Genomic DNA, 20,771 nt, shown 5'->3' with positions numbered 1-20,771 from the left:
ATTTGATAATAGTTTGATAGTTCATAATAAACAATAATAAAATAATAATTGGCAAGTATTCCTCGTCTCTTATAGATAACATATTAAAAAATAAGTAACACGTTACTCTACTATTGCTATTAGATTATAATTGTATTATTTAATCATTGGAACCTTCACAATGTTTATGTATTAGAGGAGAAGCTTGAAACCATTATTTTATATATTCAGTATATACAACTATATATGTTTCCTGGGTTCATTTATTCTGTACATTCTTTTTCTTGTGTTCTACCCAATTGTACCATTTATCCCAGACCAGGTAGTACTTTGAATCATCCTTCCCATTTAATTTGAGCATGAGCCTCTCCATTTTGGCACATTCATAAATTTTTTGAATAACAAAAAAAATAAAACTCAAACCCAGATTAGCAAGTGCAAATGTAATACATTCATTTGTTTCCTTGCTATAGACAACTGACTTGCTCCCTTTACTCCAAGAAAAAAACTTCTTTTCACTCTCAAAATATTCTGACAATGCATTAAAACTGAATTGGTAAAATATGTAAGGGAGATTGAGCAGCTATGCTCCTTTTTACTTTCTGAATAAAACTGGTTCCTTTGCTTCTTCCTGGGGAGGGTAGCAGTGAGATAAGATGGGCTTATTGCACTTTTTCAATAACCTAACACATTGGATAGGATTTCTTTACCCTTTCAAACAATAAGGAACTTAAATTTTCCAGGAGATAAAATCTGGGTCTCACTGAAACCTCCTGTGAAATTCATAAATCTAGTGGGAAGAGATGCAAGCCATCTCTCTTCTCCACTGCCATTTTGTTTATATACTGCCAAGATTGTGTACCTCATGGTCAAGATTCTTTCCATTTCCTTTCCAATTATCTGAATGATGCAGCTGGTGCTTTTTGCAAGACCCATTTTCTGGGGGGGTCGGGGAAAAACTCATAAAGCCTTTTAAACCCCAGTGAATATCTCCAAGTAAGAATCTGAGATAATAAGAATCCAATCAAAATTATGCTGAATAGTATTTTATATGGTCTGTAATACAAATCCCTATAAAAATCTAAACTACACTTTTTGGGTACTATTTCAGCAGGCATTTCATATATGAAAATTTTAGTAGTGATAAATTTTCCATTATTCCTGACTTTCTTTAAAACATACCAAACCCATATACATATAATTATATTTAAGAGATGCAGTGTGTTTGCTATTGTCACGATAACTATGCTTTAGCTTCGTGATTAATCTTGAATCAAAAAGGAAGTTTCTTTTTAAAAATAGCATTGCATCTGTATAGGCCTTAATTGTAAAGCAACATATTTTAATACTTCTAACAAACAACTGGCGATATATTTTTATTCTACTACAGGATCGTAAAAGGGGAGACTGGAATAGAATTAGACTATTTCTTTAAAAACAAAGCCTCCAAAAATCAGAAATCCAAAATTTAGTGGCAAACTTCTCAGTTTACTGAAAGATTACTAACAGTTGCTCTGGTAAAAATGGGGAAAAGTACAGGTAGTCTCAACTTACTATTTGTTTAGTAACTGTTCAAAGTTACAGTGGCACTGAAAAAAGTTGACTTATGAACATTTTTCACACTTATGACTATTGCTGCATCCCCTTTGTCACATGATCAAAATTCAGATGTTTGGCAACGGGCTCATGTTTATGATGATTACAGTGTCCCCTTTTGTGACCTTCTGACAAGCAGTCAATGGGGAAGTCAAATTCACTTAATAACCAAGTTACTAATTAACAGCTGCAGTGATTCACTTAACAACTGTAGCAAGAAAGGTTGTAAATGGGGCAAAATTCAGTGAACAACTCTCTTGCTTAGCAACTAAACCTTTGACCTTTAATTGGGGACGTAAATCAAGGGGCTACCTGTAACTCACTGAGTTAAGTTGCTTTGTTCTGTCATTTACATATAACTTGACAGATATACATTTCTGTATTACATTTTCTACTCTCTACAATTTGTTGGACATCCACATTTATAATGCCAAATTGCTCACTTCTACCTGGCTTGCAAGTTTTGCAGCATTTGCAAACCTTGCTGCTCATCAACATATTTCCTTCTCTCATTTGACTGTTCTCTCTCCTAAGTCTTCTATTCCTGAGATGCTAACCCAGCTCCATCTGTTGGCCATTAAGCTTACAAAGCTGGCAAAATTCAGGGAGAAGAGGCTACAAATGCAACCAACAAAAATTATTTTGGTTATTCTTTCTGATATGTTCTGTTTACCAAATCACTCTTCTTTTATGTAACCATACAGAAAAAAAAAACTTATCAGATTAAAAAGAATGCAAGCAAACTTTCACATTTTATATAACTTATTATAGAAATGTTAATAAAGCTAATTGATAAAATGTAAAAAACTTAATGTAAGAATGGGCGTTGGTAGAAGTTACCATCTATGCTGCGAGAGAGCCCAGGATGGGTTGACTCCTTCCTATGACATCATAGCTGAGTCTGTTCTAAGATATAAAAGCCAGCCCCTGGGAGAGATCCCAGCTTTGGCGAAGATACTTGGCAGACTGAAAGGTGTCTCTGAAAGCCCAAAATAAATACAGAAATATGTCTTACCCTCTCCGGACGAATCAAGGGAGGGGCTGGGCTCTCTTGCAGCATAGATAGAAAGGGCGTTCACGGTAACTTCTACCAACGCCCATTCTCCTCCATGCTGCATCGAGAGCCCAGGATGGGACATACCAAAACTTGCATGTCCACGGGCGGGTCCTCATCTGGCTCATCACACTGACTGTGGAACCACTCGTTGAAGCACCCGTCTGCCGAAGGCTGCAGTCGCCGAGGCAAAAGCATCCAGACGGTAGTGTCTGATGAAAGGAGACGGGGATGTCCATGTGGCCGTACAACAAATCTCCTCCAAGAATGCTTGGGTCGCCCAGGCAGCAGAAGTGGCCGCGCTTCTGGTAGAGTGAGCTGTCAGACCTCAGGGAACCGGAAGGGCTGCAGCTTTGTAGGCCTGCTCAATGCAAAACCTGACCCACCTGCTAATAGTAGGAGAAGAGGACTTGTGCCCCAAGTGAGAAGGGAAAAAGGAAACAAACATGGCTTCCGACTTCCTGAAGGAGGAAGTGTGCTTAATGTATATTCTAAGAGCTCTTCTTACGTCTAGCGTGTGCCACTGCCGCTCTAAGTCATGGTGCAGGAGAGGACAGAAGTCAGGAAAAACAATGTCCTTGGACCTGTGAAACCAGGTGTTAACCTTCGGAATAAATGAGGGGTCCAGACGAAGAACAACCCTATCATCGTGAAAGGAACAAAGGTCCTGTCTGATGGAAAGAGCAGCAAGCTCGGAAACCCTCCAGGCAGAAGTGATGGCAACAAGGAACGCTACCTTCAGAGTCAGGAAACGGAGAGACACTGTTCTAAGGGGTTCAAAGGGGGGCTTTGTAAGGGCATTAAGGACCAAATGAAGGTCCCAGGAAGGATACCTGTGAACCACCAGAGGGTGCAGGTTGGAAGCCCCTTTCGAAAACCTCCTGACTGAAGGGTGATGGGATAAGGAAGGAAGCGAACCCCATGAAAGGACTGAGGAGAGGGCCGCAACCTGCCTGCATAAGGTGTTGGGGGCCAAACCTTTCTCCAGCCCATACTGAAGGAAGCTAAGAACTTCTGCCAACTGGGCTGAAGCAGGAGAAAGACCCTCCCTGAGGCACCATTGGTAAAAAGCCTTGCAGGTGGCATCATAGATGCGCCTTGTAGAAGGTTTGAGAGAAGCCAGGATAGTGAGGATCACCCTTTCTGGAAGATCAGCTTCCTCTCGCCACTGGCGCTCAAGTGCCACACGGTCAGCTTGAACCACTGGGGCTCTGGATGGAGCAAGGGCCCCTGGTGAAGGGAGATTAGATGGGCTGGGATCCTCCAAGGAGAAGCCACCGATAGGTTGACCAGGTCCGCAAACCAGGGCCTCCTTGGCCAATAGGGTGCCAGGAGGAGGAACTCTGCACGTTCCTCCAACATCTTCCGAATTACTGCCAGAATGATGGGAAGTGGGGGAAAGGCATAGAGGAGACCCTTGGGCCATCTGCACCGAAGAGCATTGGTCCCCTCCGCTCCCTGGCAAGGAAACCTGGTGAAGAATCTGGTGACTTGGGCGTTTTGAGGAGTGGAGAAAAGATCCACCTCCGGTGTTCCGAATCTGAGGAAAAGATCCCTGAATAGAGATGGAGGAATGGACCATTCTGCCTGGTCGACTAGGCTCCTGCTGAGCCAGTTGGCCTGGGAGTTGTTGACCCTGGAGATGTGGTCCGCCGAGATCAATAACAGGTGTTTCTCTGCCCATAACCCCAGCTGTAGAGCCTCTCTCATGAGGGCTTTGGACCACGTCCTCCCTTGCCGGTTGACATGAGCCTTTGCGGCCATGTTCTCCGTAAGGACTAGAACATGAGAGCCGGTCACTGATTGCCTGAAATGCTTGAGAGCCAGAAAAATAGTTCTGAGCTCTAGCCAATTTATGGGAAGGGTCTGTTCCGATCTGGATCAAACGCCCTGAGCTATCTGGCCCTGCATATGGGAACCCCAACCCAGGAGGCTGGCATCGGTGGTTATCACTAGCCTGTCTGGGTCCCTGAACAGGAGTCCCCTCCAGATAGATGGGGAATGCCACCAATTGAGAGATTTCCGGATTTGTGGCGGGACTGGGACCTTGATGGATGAGTGGCTGGTTCCTGCTCATTGGTAGGGAAGCAGGAACCATTGGAGGGCTCAGGAGTGGAGCCGAGCCCACGGGACGATGCCAATACAGGAAACCATCTTCCCCAGAAGTTTAGAAAGCAGCGACAGGGGGACAATTTGATGTTGCTGGATCTGGCTGATGATCTCTGCAAGGCTCTTTCCATGAGCTGGGGACAGGAAAACCTGGCACGACATGGTATCGATGACTGCTCCCAAGTGTTGCAGTTTGGCTGTAGGAGAGAGCTGGCTCTTTTTGGTGTTGATGGAAAATCCGTGGCTCTGAAGACATGTCAGGGTAATTTGCAGATCCCGATGGGCCGCAAGCATGGAAGAGGAAAGAATCAAAATGTCGTCCAAGTAGCATTGGATCCTCACTGGAATAGAACACAGAGATGCCACCAATGCTGCCAGAACCTTTGTGAAGACCCTTGGAGCCGAAGGGGGCCGAAGGAAAGTGCTCGATACTGGTAATGGGTATTCTGATAACAGAAATGGAGAAACTGGCGATGATGAGGCCAAACTGGGATGTGGAGGTAAGTCTCAGTGAGATCAATGGAAGAGAGGAGGTCGCCCTCCCGAACGCTCTCTAAAATAGAATGCAGAGTCTGAATTTTAAATCGCCTGTATTTTACAAATTGGTTGAGAAATTTTAGATCAAGGATGGCTCGCCACCCCCCTGAGGCTTTGGGAACGATGAAAAGGCGAGAGTAAAGCCCACGTCCCCATTGAGACGGGGGAACAGGTTGAATAGCCCTGATTTCAACAAGGTGCTGAATGGCCTGATTCATGAGGGCTTGCCTGGAAATGTCCCGAGACACAGGACAGATCAAAAAAATTTTGGGGGGTGGGGTTAGGAAGTCCAATTGTAATGCTGACCTAATTGTGCTGAGCACCTAGGCGTCCATCATTGACTCCTCCCATTTGGAGGCAAAGAAGGCTAGGCGACCTCCGATGGGTGGGGAGAACGAGGGATTACTTAGAGCGATGGAAGGAACGTCCCCCCTCCCCCCCGAAAGGGCCGTTTACCAGCAGAAGGTTGTTGCCTGCCAGATGTTTCCGCCCATTGGTCTTGGCGTTGGGAGTATGGCCTGTGAGAGCGGGGGAAGCGAGATGAGGTCTCCACTCGGAAGGCAGGAGGGCGATAAGGAGCAGGGCGATAGTCGGCTTTCTTCCCAGAGGAAGAGAGAATTTTACGTTTATCTCTGGTTTCGATGAGATAAGGTTCCAGAGCATCGCCAAAAAGCTTATCGCCTGCGAAAGGAACTGAAGCCAGCTTCCATTTTCGGCGTGACTCCGGCTGCCAATTTCGGAGCCATAAAAGTCTTCTTGCTGCTACAGAAGATGCCATGGCCTTGCATGCAAATTTGGCAGAATTGAGAGTGGCATCCGCAGTGAATTCTGCCGCTGCAATAATCTTATTAAGGTCTTGGTGAGACCGAAGGTCAGAAGCAGGCAATCTATTCTGGAGTTGGCACAGCCACCGTATGGATGCCCTGGTGAAGAAGGATGCTGCTGTTGAAGCCCGAATAGCCCAAGCAGCAGCCTGGTTATTGCGCTTGAGGGTCTGTTCGGAACGTTTATCATCCGGTTTCCGGATATCTTCTGGCTCCGTGGGAGTGCCAGAAGATGAGAATGAGGCCAGAACCAGAATGTCAACAGAAGGCACTGCCAGGGCATTGTCCAGAGCTGCGCTGACATTGTAGAAACGCTTATCTAGAGAAGATGGGCGAGGACCTGCCGAAGGAGAAGCGCACTGTTCCTTGACCATGTCCAGGAACAAAATGGGAGAAGGCAAAACCTCTGCATGCAGTACAGGCTTGGAGAAGAGCTAATCCCCTTGGCTAGAGGGATTTCCTTGTGGCTCGGGAGCCACTTCCTCTGGCGACAGCTTGGCAGTGACCAAGCCTTGCTGAGTAATGGTCTGAAGAGAGTAGGTTTGAAGACCAATGCAGAGGATGTCTGCTCTGGGCGAGAATCCTCTTCCTCTGAAAGATTTTGGTCAAAAATCTCACCCTCTTCATACTCTGAATGAGAGGAGTAACTGTGTTCAGATGGTGAAGGCCTTCCTTCCTCATCAACCTCCTCCCATTCTGGTAGAGAAGAATGGACCCTGAGGTCCTGAGGCCTATGTAAATCAGGATGATGAGGCAAGGAACTTATAGATTGAGAAGGGAGAAGGGCCTGAACCCTTTCCAGAGGTTGAAGAATTTGCTTGAAGCCTTCAGCCAATCCCTGCCTAATGGCTGATGAGACTACATCTTGGATATCCCTTGGTCTATGCTCAAAGGTAGAGGCAGAAGGCCGAAGGCCCACTGCTGTGGGAGTGAAGGTGGCTTCAGGCCTAGATTGAGGAGAGGTTTGAGGCCTGGAGGGAGGGGGAGGAGCATAGGGCACAGAAACCTGTTGGAAATAAGGCCCAGATCTGCTTAAATCTTGAGGATCTGACTGTACAGCAAGAGCCTCAGGAGAACAGGATGGAGGATGGAAAGGCTCATAGATAACTTCTCCTCCCCTGGGAGGGCTTGGTTGGGGCCCATGAGTATCACCTGAATCATGCTATAGTTGCACTCCCTTCTGTTGAATAGTTCTGTTGAACTGCCTCTCTAGAGCTGCATGTCTGCGCTTCTCTGCCCTCAATTCAGCCTGAGTTGCCTTCTTAGGGGCTAGAGCCTTAGCTTTGATTTTAGCAGCCACCTCCCTCTAGACTGATTGGGTGTGTTGCCTACGTCTTTTTCTCCTATTGGGCTTAAGAGACTGTTCCACTGGGGGGGAAAGCTCTGCCAGAGCCTTATCTTGTTCCATTTGTAAAATAAAGGCTCTTGCATTGGAAAGAAGTTTAGAAATTTTTCTATTAAGCCCCTTAGGGTATAAATGGCCCCGGGCTTACAAAATGGCTGCTCACCTCGTGGTGGAAGGCTTGAATCCAAGATGGCCACTGACTACAGGAAAACAGGCTCCAAGATTGAAGAATCGCTCCTTAGGCTATACAGAGCCCCGAGCGAAGTCAGCAAGGAAAAACACAGCAACCAGCTACACGATCAGCTGGCTTGAGCTCTTATCAGTTTGCCGATCGTGTTTACGATCCCTCCAAACTGCAGGCATGGGGAGGTCTGCAGACGCTGCCCAGCTTGCCTGTACAGAGCTCTGTAAAGCTGCTCCCAACTTGCAGGAGAGAGAGAGAGAGACCTGCTCTCTGGAAGAGCAGCTGCCCAGATCCCTGGGAGCTGCTTGAAGAGAGGAAAAAAAGTACTGAAGATCGCTGTGATTGCTATCTAACAGAACGCTTTCAGAGACACAGGTACTGGCTGAAAGGAGCTGAGTCAAAAGCTGGGGTCTCTCCCGGGGCTGGCTTTTATATCTTAGTACAGACTCAGCTATGATGTCATAGGAAGGAGTCAACCCCATCCTGGGCTCAATGAAAAATGTTTATAAATGAAAATTAATAAAAATAAAATTAAAAAGAAATGTTAATAAAGCTAGAATGACACTTCTTTCAAAATATTTGATATATCCATTAATGCATAAATCATATGGTTAATAGTACAAGTATCTGTAGTAAGCCAACTAAAAATAGCCTATTTTAGAAAGGCCAAGTTATGTAGCTAGTCCTCAACTTGCTACTATTCTTTCAGTGACCAATCCCTGAAGTTACAGCTATTGCAGCATCCCTGTGATAAAAATTCAGGCATTTGGCAACCTACCCACACTTGAGACACTTAAGCAGGGTGCTTCAACGCCCTCAGCTACTGGCCACATGAGGCTTTTTTCCCAGTCATGTACAGCAGTTTAGAGAAGAGGCCTCCTGTGGCCAGCAGCTGCTTTGTGAAAGGGCAGGGCAGGCACACCTTGTCAGCAGGGGGAAGATGGTGAAAGTCAGCTGGGGTGGGAGTGTGCAAGATAAGTGCAGTGTAATAAGGGTGACTGCCATAGGGGATTCCTGGGGCATTGCAGCTTTGTGCTGTGCTACTGGAGCTTCCCAGGAAGCTGCAGCTTAGTGCCAGGCTGCTGAGTTAAACTGGAGCAACGGACACTTTGAGAGACAGCTGTGGCACTGCATTGCATTGCAGCTCAGAGACTTATTGCAAAGTAAATTCTGGTGCCATCTGTGGTTGTAACTTGAGGATTACTTACATAAAATTATTTTGTTATATCTTTCTGATTGCATGCAAATCATTGCATGATTTACACATCTAGGTCAAAGTTTGGTTGTAGTAGCGGCTATTTATTAACATAAGAAACCTCTTAAATCAAATCGAACTATTATTTTTAGTGTTGTCCACTCTGATTGACAGCTGAAACAGTCTTTCAAACTTTTCTTGGAGATATCAAATATTCCACTGAGAAATACATATTTATTTTTTACACTTCTGAACTGCCCATCTCTCTCAGAGTGACTCTGCTCGATCTCTAAACTTTGCATTCAGTAAGATGCCTTGCAAATTATATATGAGGAAAAGTACTTTATAGCTACAATTTGCTGTAGAAGAAATAGAAAAGACTATGAGAAATAATGGTTCCCCACTGGGTCTGAACACCCACTAGATTCACACACAAAATTTTCAAGTGACTACTTTTAAAGAAACCTTGGAGTCTTTCAGTTTCATATTAAATCTGAAGAAGTACTGTTAAAAAAAAACCCTACTATAATTTAGGAACCAGTTAACATTTCATCTGATAGTAACTTCAGTATATAATTAACCTCATCCTTCCATGTGCATACTTGTCAACAAGCAATCTGAATACTGTGCACATTATAACCATACACAGTCCTTCCCTATGAGAAAAAGGTTTTATAAATTGGTCCTAGCTATATTTAGTACATATATCAAGTTTACCTGCATACAAATGGAGCAGGCAAAAGTACTTTTAAGAAGTTGTCTTATATAAAGCTTAACTATTCATTCATATAGCTTAACACTGTCTCAAACTTAAATGCAGTGGCTCTCCAAATATTTCTGAGAATGTCCTTATCCAATTTCAGATTCTATTCATTGAAAGTTGAAACTTTTTATATGCAAAAATGTACTTATCCACTATAAACAAGAGCATGACAGTTGTATATAACTGTTCAAGCATCCTAAATTTTTAGTTAAAATTGGCAGTGCCTCAGAGGTAGGTTATTCAGATGTAAACATTTCATTTTTTTCAACTACAGTATACTTTTTCAGATATTTTTCATTAGTATACGTCATGTTACAATTAGGTACATAACCAGTTTTAAAGTCATACAATTGATAAATGAACTAAGTCAAAGCTATAGAAACATTCTATAATTCATCATAGTTCCATTAAGTTCCGTTAGTTCATTCAAAACTAATTTTAAAATATTCAGCAGAACTCCATGCAAAAATTGTTTTCTAATTTATTTTAGAAACTTACTCCTTCAGTTTGAGTTAAAATAAACTTCACACACAATGTTGGTACAACACTATGAAATTTTATTATTCTACTAACACATAAATCATATAGCATAGTTATAGAAAAGAGAATGATAAAATAGTTTTTCGCTTACTATATATTTTGTGGTAAATAAGATGGAGTTCTATCAACCAAATTAATTGCAAGGAGAGAATAAATGTGGTGCAAAGCAAACATAGCTAAAATAAAACAACTAGTCTATTTACTATGCTCAAAAATTTCATTGTTTGTTAGTTAAAGGGATGATTTCTGAACTCTTTATCAAGAACATAAATAATAGAAATTCTTTATGCTGGGAATACTACATTTTATAATGGAATTTGTAAACTTCAGAGCAGCCAACCAAATGAAGTCTTCATTTCTATACAACCCACTGGAAATCCAAAATTATTCAAAATAAAGGGTGGATTAGCAGTTTTGAACTTTAAATTGTATTACCATGCTAATTGTTTAACATGGGTCTCAGAGTGGATTATATCTCCTTATGGCTCAGCTAATTCTATGGACGGCGCAAGATTTCCAGATGGTCTGCATAAATATCTCTGGTTGATACAAACAGAAATAAACCATTTATGAGATTCATGCAATAATAAATAATATATTTATGTGTGGCACGAACATAGGGAAATAATAAGTCCAGATTTCTCCCTTCTCACTTCCTATTAAATGTCCGTTTATTTAAAAAAAGTGTTAAGAAATTTGTTCAATAATTACAGACAGTCATTGGAACTCAGTATTTATATATGACAACTGCAGTGAGACTATTATATCTCAAAAGTGGAAAGGTTCAATACCACCCACAATGGAGGATTGACTAGTGAATATGATGGAGTAGCTTGCAAAGATAGCTAATTTAACTTCCTTGATCAGAGAAAAGACAATATCTACATTTACAGCTGCCTGAAAACCCCTTATAGATGATTTGCATGAAATGGAAAAAATGCATTTATGACTTGTGGTTTTCATGATTAGAAAAAAAACTGGATATATGAAAAAAGTAAACAATTTTTGTAATCAATTTTGTAAACAGATAACTTTGTAATCATACATATATTTTGCTGAAGGAGAAATCAGAAGTTTCTTTTTATTTATTTTATTCGTTCCCATTCCACTGGTTTTACCTTCTCCTTTTCTTTCTTTGTTCTATTTCATGTTAGCTGTTGTATTATGTTTAAAACTTTCAATAACATTTAGTTTTTAAAAATAAATTTATTCAGTAGAAGCTTAATAACTCATTTAGATTGCAAGATTTCATTACCAATAAGATACAACCTTTTGATCCTCTTGTTTCAAAACAGTCTAGTTTACCTGACATTTTATCTTCAAAGAAGTAGCATCGCCCTATAGCACAGCACTAGAACTGCAGAACACAGTACTAAAATTGCAGAAATAAGAATAAAAGATTTAATTTAAAAAATAAATTATCCTGCTTTATTGTATATTGATGAACTATAAACTCAGAATCTGAACAAGGCAAAACTTGCATGATCAAATGAATGCAGAATCTGAATGCAGTAACAGAAATGCAAAAATGATAATTTCAGGGTAAAAAGATTATTAAATTTATTCTGAATAAATTGCAAAATTGGATAATTTCTTCTCTAAAAATTGTTGGAAATATATTGAGCAAGTCAGATAGTTTTTTTCCATATCTGGTGGCAACGTTCTAAAGCTCAACAATTACAATGTAAATTACATTGGATAACAAAGATTTTGTATCTTATAGATTTTTGGTTGCTAATAATGAAAATAACTTGTAATTTAGCCTATCAAATACTGTTTTATAGAAATCTTCTGTCTTTATATCATGGCAACGTACATCCATCAATACCTATTGGCACACATGAAAGAAACATATAAAAACATGGACTCTTCTTAAAGTATATTCAGTACACAAAATACAATTGTAATATCTGTGGCGATCTAAAAGTCGTGGCTTGGAATGCATCTCGGATATACCAAATACTGTTGTTACATGTGCAAATGTGACAGTCATGCAAGAGAATCGTGTTACATTAAATAAAATGGCCATTTTGATACAATTTGGTTCCAGGGCAGAAATATGTGGCTCATGAACCACTTGTTGACCTGACAAAGATATTCTGCATCTGCATGGAATGATGAAAAAAATTGTGAAAGCAATCAACAAGGAAAGTGAAATTTAAATTATTTTAGACTGAAGTTTCCAAGAATAATTGATGCCAAGATTAAAGAAGGCATTTTTGTTGGTCCACAAATCACATACATCATCATCATCAATGTCTAGCGGTTAGTTAGTAGGACCAGAGACAATTGCCTGGAAAACAGTCAAGGAAGTAGTTGAATATTTTCTTAGCAATTATAGAACACCAAATTACAATCCACTGGTTGACAAACTTCTTACAGCATATGAGACTATGAAATGTCACTGAAGATCCATTTTCTGCATTCATAATAATCTAAGTGCAGTCAGTAATGAAAATGGTGAAAGGTTTCACCAGCACACTGTCACAATGGAAAAACAGCATCATGGCAACTGAAATCCATCATTGATGGCTGACTATTATTGGACACTGCACCAAATTCAAATAAAATCAACAAAAACACGCTTTTAGCCCTGTTGAACTTATGCAGCATTGAAAACATTGCACAGTTAAATCTATTATAGTTATTAAAAATTTATTTCATTATTTCTCAATATTCCTACATAAAAGAATCATTCTGAAATTATATTTGTGTTCTGCTTGAAGGCGGTCTATCATAATCACCAGGTGTTTTTCAAATAGCAAAACTTTTGAAACAATACTTGTTGTCAACCATTATTCATTTCAGAATCAAACAAATTACAGAAATAGAAATCCCATTCCAAACTAATACTCTTATTAAATTTTGCTAAACCACATATTCAATCTAGGTTTAATGAATTACCTTTATACACATTAATTGTCACATGGTTATTTTGTTTCTTATTGGAAAGGTCATTTGATTCACCCACTAAGTTGTGGGAATATGCTCTTTTGCACTTTAAATCTCACATCACAATAGAAATCATTACTGGACAATAATCTGATATATTGATATCTACCTCAACCAATTTTTTGGAAGGGAGAAAGGATTATAGAGTTCATGCTACTCTCTTTTATGGGATATTTAAATCCAAGTATACGTTCACTTTTGACTTCGTATTGTAGCTTTTGTGTGGGGTGGTGATGTATATTGTGTTGACTATGGTTCTATTTACCTTTGCTTATACCTCAACCATGTTTTAAGATATTTATAGCAATACATTCAATTTTTCATAATTTATTACAGTAATGATATACTAGAAAGCCACTATCTCATTGATTTCTTTAGTTCCCTTGTTTACATATTTATGCTTTATTGTTTGTATTTTTATCTGTTTTCCATTTTCTATTAGTGTTTATTAAATTTTTTCACATTTTTAAAAATACATTAAACATGACCTAACCCAATGGATGTGGTCAGTGGGGTCTAATTCAAGGTAATTTTCTGTTATGATATGTAGACCTGACCATAGACTTGAGTTTTAGGAATGCACTGCTACTCAGTGATGAATTCTGTCACTATTATGTGATGATTCATGCCTATGCATTATGAACAGACCAATTCCCTACAGATTGCCAATTAAAATGAGTTGCATATTAATGAGGCTCAGCAGCAAAAAGGGAAAACTTGACCTAAGTATACTGGAGAGGACATTTGAAGAAAAATAAAAAAATGTACCAATGAGAGCTCTACATAATTTTAAAAACTATTAAATTGTAGTCAATTAAGTTTCCATACATATACATATAATTAGTAGTCCTGAAAACATCATTGTTCATTTAGCAGATGTTCTAATAACTCTTACAATAGATAAGTGTGTGAAAACATGCTTAGAATTCTGCATGTGACTTCATATACTTGTTTCCATCATACTTTAACATCAAATGTTTTGTTCAATCAAAATAATAAAAAAGATCCCATCTTTTTGTTTTGTTTTTGTTCTTAGAAAGGCTAGAAAAGCACTATCAAAACATCTTTTCTGAAAAGAGGGTATTCTGGGATTAAATCTCTCCAAAACAATGGTTTTGAGACTATGGATCAAATGAATCTAGGATAGCATAATGGGCTTCCAGTTAGATTCCAGGTGCTTGTTGTCACCTTTAAAGTTCAAGATGGCTCCTGACTGGGTTATATGACTGACTGTTTTTTCCCATATTCATCTGCCCATTCAAACAGATTGGACAGAGTCAACTCCATCCTAGAAAATGAGCATTTTCAATTGCTGACTACATGCTCTAAAATTCTTCCCTTTTGAGACAGAGTCTATTCTTTTGTCCCGAGTTTCAGAAGAGCTGCCTTTACACTCTAGTCCAAGACAAAAGGCATGCTTTTAATATTGTTATATACTAGTTAACATACGACTTTAACATACGGTTTTTTTAAAATCTCTTATGATGCTGTTATAATTCTTATCACCCTTGGTGAGCTTATTTATTTGTATTAAGAGTAGCTAAGATGGTTCTGATTGTTAAGTCACTAATAGCCTTTGGTACTCAAATATTACTACTATAAATAAGGAACAGAGGAATGATCATTTGTCTCTCCTGCAGAATATTGGAAGATAACAAGTATGGTCTTATCTACAAAAAGAAAGAAAAGGAAGAACACTACAGACCAGTCAGTGTGACATCAATATTTGGTCTAGTGGTTAAGGCACCAAGCTTGAAAGCAGGAGACCATAAGTTCAAGTCCTGCTTTAGACATTAAAGCCAGCTGAGAACTTTGGGTCAGTTGTTCATTCAGTCCAACCAATCTCAAAGGGTCGTTATGGGGAAAATAGAAAAAGGAAGGTATGCTGGATGTGTGCGGCCTTGAGTTATTTGTAAACATTTATAAAAATAATAAAGGTAGGGAAATAAATAAATAAATAGCTGAAGATTGTAGAGATCCTAAAATCTGTAACCAGAAATTACCACACTAGCATGAATTTGTAAGAATATATATCATCATAACCTTACTTTGATTTCCTTACCAGATTGTTGGAATGCTCAGCTGAATCTTAACTGAGTAAAGTATCATAAAGTATATTTTATGATATTCTGAATAGCATTCTACTTACATACGAGCTAGATATCATGTCCAGTAGGTAGAAGCACAACTGACTTGAATGTAACAATCAAATATTGCTAATCAGTTGTTCTTCATAAGCTGTAGTATCACGTGGTGTGTCACAGTCTCTCAATCAGGGCAATATATTCTTCCTATTCTTTTATTAATGAATTGAATTAAAAAGTGAAGTAAATTAAATTTGCAGTGCACAAAACTGGACAAGGTAGATTCTATCTATCTAGTGGGAAGAAATAACTGAAAATATTCTTGATGATTAAAATGGTCTGAAATAACAATTACATGGAGAAATGTTAAGCTGCATCAACAAAAGTATTTTTTCAAATCGTAAGAACTGCTTTATTATATATCTTTTATTGCTTAACACAGCTCGAGTTCTGTTGTCAACAACAGGAACCGGTTTTTAAAAAAAATATCAGAGAACCCCAAAACGCTGCAGAAATGAACAACAATAATAAAAGTACTGGGAATTTCATATGAGAAGAAACTAAAACAAAAGGCAGCAGGGAGATGAAGATCTATTAAATCATTCTAGAATGCAGAGTAGAGAACAATGTCTTATTATAGGAAAGCAAATTCTAGGTGAAATTTAGGAGCAATCAATTAATCAAGGGAGCAACTTTTCCTTCAGTGGATGTATTCAAAAAGAGGGTAGATAGATTTCTCTCATAGATATGATAGTTTGAATTCCTACAATCAGAAAATAGCTGGACCTGCAACCAAATAACCACTTTCAAGTTTATGATTCTAAGATCAAGCAGAAGCATAAACTTAAAAATCCATGAAATTAACTGCAAATCAGAAATTAGGTTTGAAAATAGCATTTTATTAATTCCAAGAACAAAATATTCATAGCTTTTTAAGTTTATAAACTCTAGTAATAAGAGTTGAGAATGCCATCCTTTAAAACTCTAGAAATCGTCATTGTCCCTTACTACTAATATCAGCTAATAGGAAGGTTCATAGTCATGTTATTTTCTAAAACAATTTTAGCTTTCTTCAACATGCTGAAGGATTTGTTTCTTGATTTCTGCACAAGTATGTAGGAATATACATAATGATGAACAGTATTCATAATCCATGCATTCACAAAATGCACTGTCAGAAAAATAATCACAGTGTCAGTACAGTTTCAATAAATTGTCCAAAGTAAATGATACTGAACTATGTAAAACAGAAAGTCAAATTCCAAAATTTCTATACAAGTATACCACTTTCCACTTATTTTCAGACCTAAGCGCTGAGATCAATTTTTTACAAGCTTGATCAAGTAAACACCTACATTGAAAATTCTCCCATGTCTGCAGAAAGATCTCATCAAATACTCTTACAGGTTTACTCACTCTGAACATTCATTATATGTCTCAGATAGAATAGATAAAAGTTTCATAGAATATTCAAATATGCTTTCACTGTTCAGTCTATCATATTCGTATTCTTTTAATTTGAAATTCAGTCCTCTTAACTTTGGGCTTGGGTTTTGGGACCATGGGAATCTCTAGGATAATTACTGACTATTTTTGCCATTACTTTTTTTCAATTTCCTACTGAACACTAATGTGTTCGTTTCAAACCCGTTTTCTTATTTAGGACTGCATCTTTTATCTAAACATATATCATAGTTTTTGGGATACATTATATCAGCCAGATTCACTTGCTTGGGAATTATGGATAGATGTTGTTCCTTCTATGTACACATTATTCTACCATACACTCTATCTTGGAATACTGGAAGCCCAAAAAGGGAAAATTTGCCAACAATTAGACAAACTGAAATACTGGCAATTAGGTTTAAATTCAAGTCTCTCATGAGGCCAAACACTATATTTTGGCTGAGCGAACAACAAAATACAGGTAGCCCTTGATTTACAACCATCCATTTAGTGACATCCATTGAAGTTACAACACTGAAAAAGGTGACTTATAACTATTTTTTAATGACCATTGTAGCATCTTTATATAGTCATTGTTGTGGTCCGCTGGCAGCCTGGGGAGACAGTAGCAGAATCAGACAGTGGGGAAGTCAATGGGCCAGTCTGGGAGTCTGGGGAGTACTCGGACTGCGTCCAATACAGAGATCGGACCAGGGCCATCTGGGAGTTATGTGCTGACTCCGGAGCCTCCAGAATCTGACAGCAGCAAGGCAGAGGAACAAGGGGAGCCTGTTCCCAGTGCACAGAGCTGCCAGAAGGCAAGAGCAGTTAAGACAAAAGGGGCAACTTGTGAGTAAGGCTTGGAGGTGATTGCCCCTCCCATAAGATATAAAGGAAGTGCAAAGGGACAGGAACCTTTGCAGGAAGCAACATCCTTCACTCTGTTCAGATTAAACCTTGAAGGTCTATGTGAACTTTGTACTTTGTTTGGCTTTTTACAGTTAATTTGGCACTTTAGTTGTTGGCAGCAATTCAAAGGAGATAAAGGTGGGTGCTTATCTCTTAACATAATTCCCAGCGTTGAAACAAAACAAGAGTTGTTTGGACTAAGCATGTACTTAATTATGGTTTCAAGACAGTCATGGTCAGAACAGTCATATCACCAAAATGTGGACCCTTGACAACAAACATATATTATGACAGTTGCAGTGTTCCAGGGTAATGTGATCACTTTTTGCCATTTTCTGACAAGCAAAGTCAATAGGGAAGCCAGACTTAACAACCATATTACTAACTTAACAACTGCAGTGATTAACTTAACAAATGTATGAAGAAAGATGGAAAAATGAGGCAAAACTTACTTAATAATTGTCTTGCTTAGCAACAGAAATTTTGTGCTGAACTGTGTATGTAAGATGAGGACTATCTGTACTATATTGGTAGAATCAACTTCATAATTCAACTGATTCAATCTAATTTCAAACTGATTTACCACAATATCAGAAATGATTCATATGGTTGTTACGAAAACTATAAATGTTAAATATGAATTAAAAAATCCCAAATGCACAAATAAATCTTATCATATGGCATATAACCTACAGAAAATAACCAAACTAATTCCATTTTAATATATGGTAGATACTACATAGTCTTTATTCTTAATTTAGGATTTTAAAAGATCAAAATTATGCTTTTTAACAGTCTAAAATTTTCAAGTATTTGCCTAAAATTACATTTACAGAATCAAAAAGATGGTACTGAAACCCAGAAACTAATCACTTTGTAACTGCTTAAGATTTTTGGAATGTATTTCAAACTTTAGATATATAATTTAGAAATCTGATTTTGTAGATATTACACAATACAATTATACAAATCATTGATCAGCGGGATAAAAAAATATTGTATTTTACTTCTATTTTAAAGTGAAAACAGTGGATGGACTCATAATTTATGGTATTCTATAATATGATCTAATTAGTTTGGGTTTGCAGTTGGATGAATCGACAGTTGTAACTTATTTAAGAAACCATAATACATAGTTAACAACTAATCTGCTTTGAACATGATAAGGACATGCTACAAGATGTGATGATGAGAAAAACTACATAATCTTTCCAATCAAATAAATACCTAAATATTTCAGGCTGTAATCCTAAAAATACTTACCCAGCAATAAGTATTGAAAAAAGCATATATACACTTCCATTAAACAATGTAGAAAGCAAAAAAAATTAAAAGAGGTAAGCATGAGTTCTAGTGATAGGTTTCTGTATATTACATATATTTTGTATTTGTTATCTCAGTTATTACTGAGCGTATATAGTCTGTAATTGAATCTTATAGTAATAGACAAATATGATAAAGCATCACTACGTATGAATATCCAAAAGAAAATTCCTGGGATACAATACTTCTTTTGCCCTCCAAATCACTGTATAAAACATAATGGTTGTTTCAAAAATGTTGACTATCTCTCTGAAATAAACTAAAAGCAAACAGACCATTCAGATATGGTTGATGGTAATACATGGGATCAGTACTTCTTCTCATCACCTCAAAACATTAAAATTGCTCCCAGACGTATCACTGAACAAGTTCCTAAGTTGAAAGTATCTGGTATGCTCCACAGCCAGGATTGTTCTGCACTATAATCATGCTTGTTGTGAGTACAACTGTGTTTCCTCAATAGAACATGAAATCTGATATGTAATTTCAAAACACCCACATACAACTGGAATCTCCTATTGAACTATGGTTTCTAGAGCTATGCACAGATGTTTTAAGATTGTGCACAATTTGCACGGTTGCTCAAGATGTGGCAAATGGAATGCCCACGTAAAATCTATAACCATATTTAGGTAAGTATGAGGTTTCTACAACCCAACATCACTGAAATGATTACATTCATAGATCAAAACTTGAAGATAAAGCCCTACAAAATGCCTTGTTGATCTCCATTTTTCACATATCCCCAAAATAGATTACCAAAGCTCTCCCCAGCAACTTAATGCCACAGAGCTTCAAATTCTAATAGCTTTAGGAATTAGCCAAAATTTATATCTATCACTATCTCTTAGAGAGATATTGTTTTCTTTCATATAGTATGCTAAGTTCAAAGACTAAGCATAACTGTAAAGATAAGGCACACAGTTTTAAAATGGAGAAGGGTACTTCCCCATCCTGTGCTTCAGAAAACCTTAAAATACCTCTCAAGAATCTACCTCCACCTGAATTTTCAGCAGCTGAAAGATGCATTTAGCTTTACATCTGTGCATCTTCGACCATGTAACATATATCTAATATCATGGTTTTTTTTTGTAATGATTATTGTTTTATATGTGAAAGAATATTTCCCATTTAGAAAATGAAGACTTTTCAACTTTCCCATATCTGCAATGTGAAATGTGGGACACGGCAAGATTCTTTTTCTACATAAGCTGAAAGAGTTTCTATTCAACTTCCAGATTCAGACAAAATTAACAAATAAATGCTTTATGTTATAACAGTGCAATCTGAATCTTCTAGAATTTTTCTCTCAATCTGCAAAACAGTAATCAACAATCAATAAATACAATCTACTTGCCTTGGAAGTTTTAGAATAATAATGTAATAAAATTCTCAGGTTATTTGCTACAAAAGAGTTGATTAAAAGATCTCTTCAGTCATAGAATACAGTTTTCAGATGTGATGCACTGAGTTTGAAGACTACATTTATTTGCAGATCTTAAATATGTATCTTATTTCAACAACCATTTATTTGAAAAATCAATAAAAACATTCCCAACAATAACCTGTTTAAAAAATTGCATGGAAAATGTAGCAAGAGTTCTAACACATAATATTTCTAACTTGGGAAATTGATAACTTTTACAAAATGGGTTCCCCTAGATCTTAGAAGTAGTAATATAGTAAAATGTAATAGTAAAATATGTTATTTATGTATCTTTAAGTATACAGATGTCCTAAAAATGTTGAGTTCAGAAAGAATTTTTTTTTTTAAACTAGACACTTGCAGGAAGAATTACGGTCAATTTCTTATGTTTAAAAGAACAATTTTGTCAAAAATAAGTTATATTCCGAATTATTATTAAAATGGTAGCCAAAAAAGCAATTTTGTTTTTAAATATGAGTGACAGTTCATCTGTTTTACACTTCAC

At 37.9% G+C, this 20,771-nt stretch overlaps 1 protein-coding gene across 4 annotated transcripts in view; it reads right to left on the bottom strand.

Moving 5' to 3' along the window:
• Positions 1 to 20,771, bottom strand: part of CHD7 (chromodomain helicase DNA binding protein 7) — a 215,483-nt gene that overhangs the window by 191,623 nt on the left and 3,089 nt on the right. The gene's annotated exons all lie outside the window — the stretch shown is intronic.

This window comes from Notechis scutatus, chromosome 3 (assembly GCF_049901735.1).
Source record: "Notechis scutatus isolate UNSWTSFEM ecotype Mainland chromosome 3, rNotScu1.2, whole genome shotgun sequence".
Classification (NCBI taxonomy): Eukaryota; Metazoa; Chordata; class Lepidosauria; order Squamata; family Elapidae; genus Notechis; species Notechis scutatus.
This window is presented reverse-complemented; position numbering and strand designations above follow the sequence as displayed.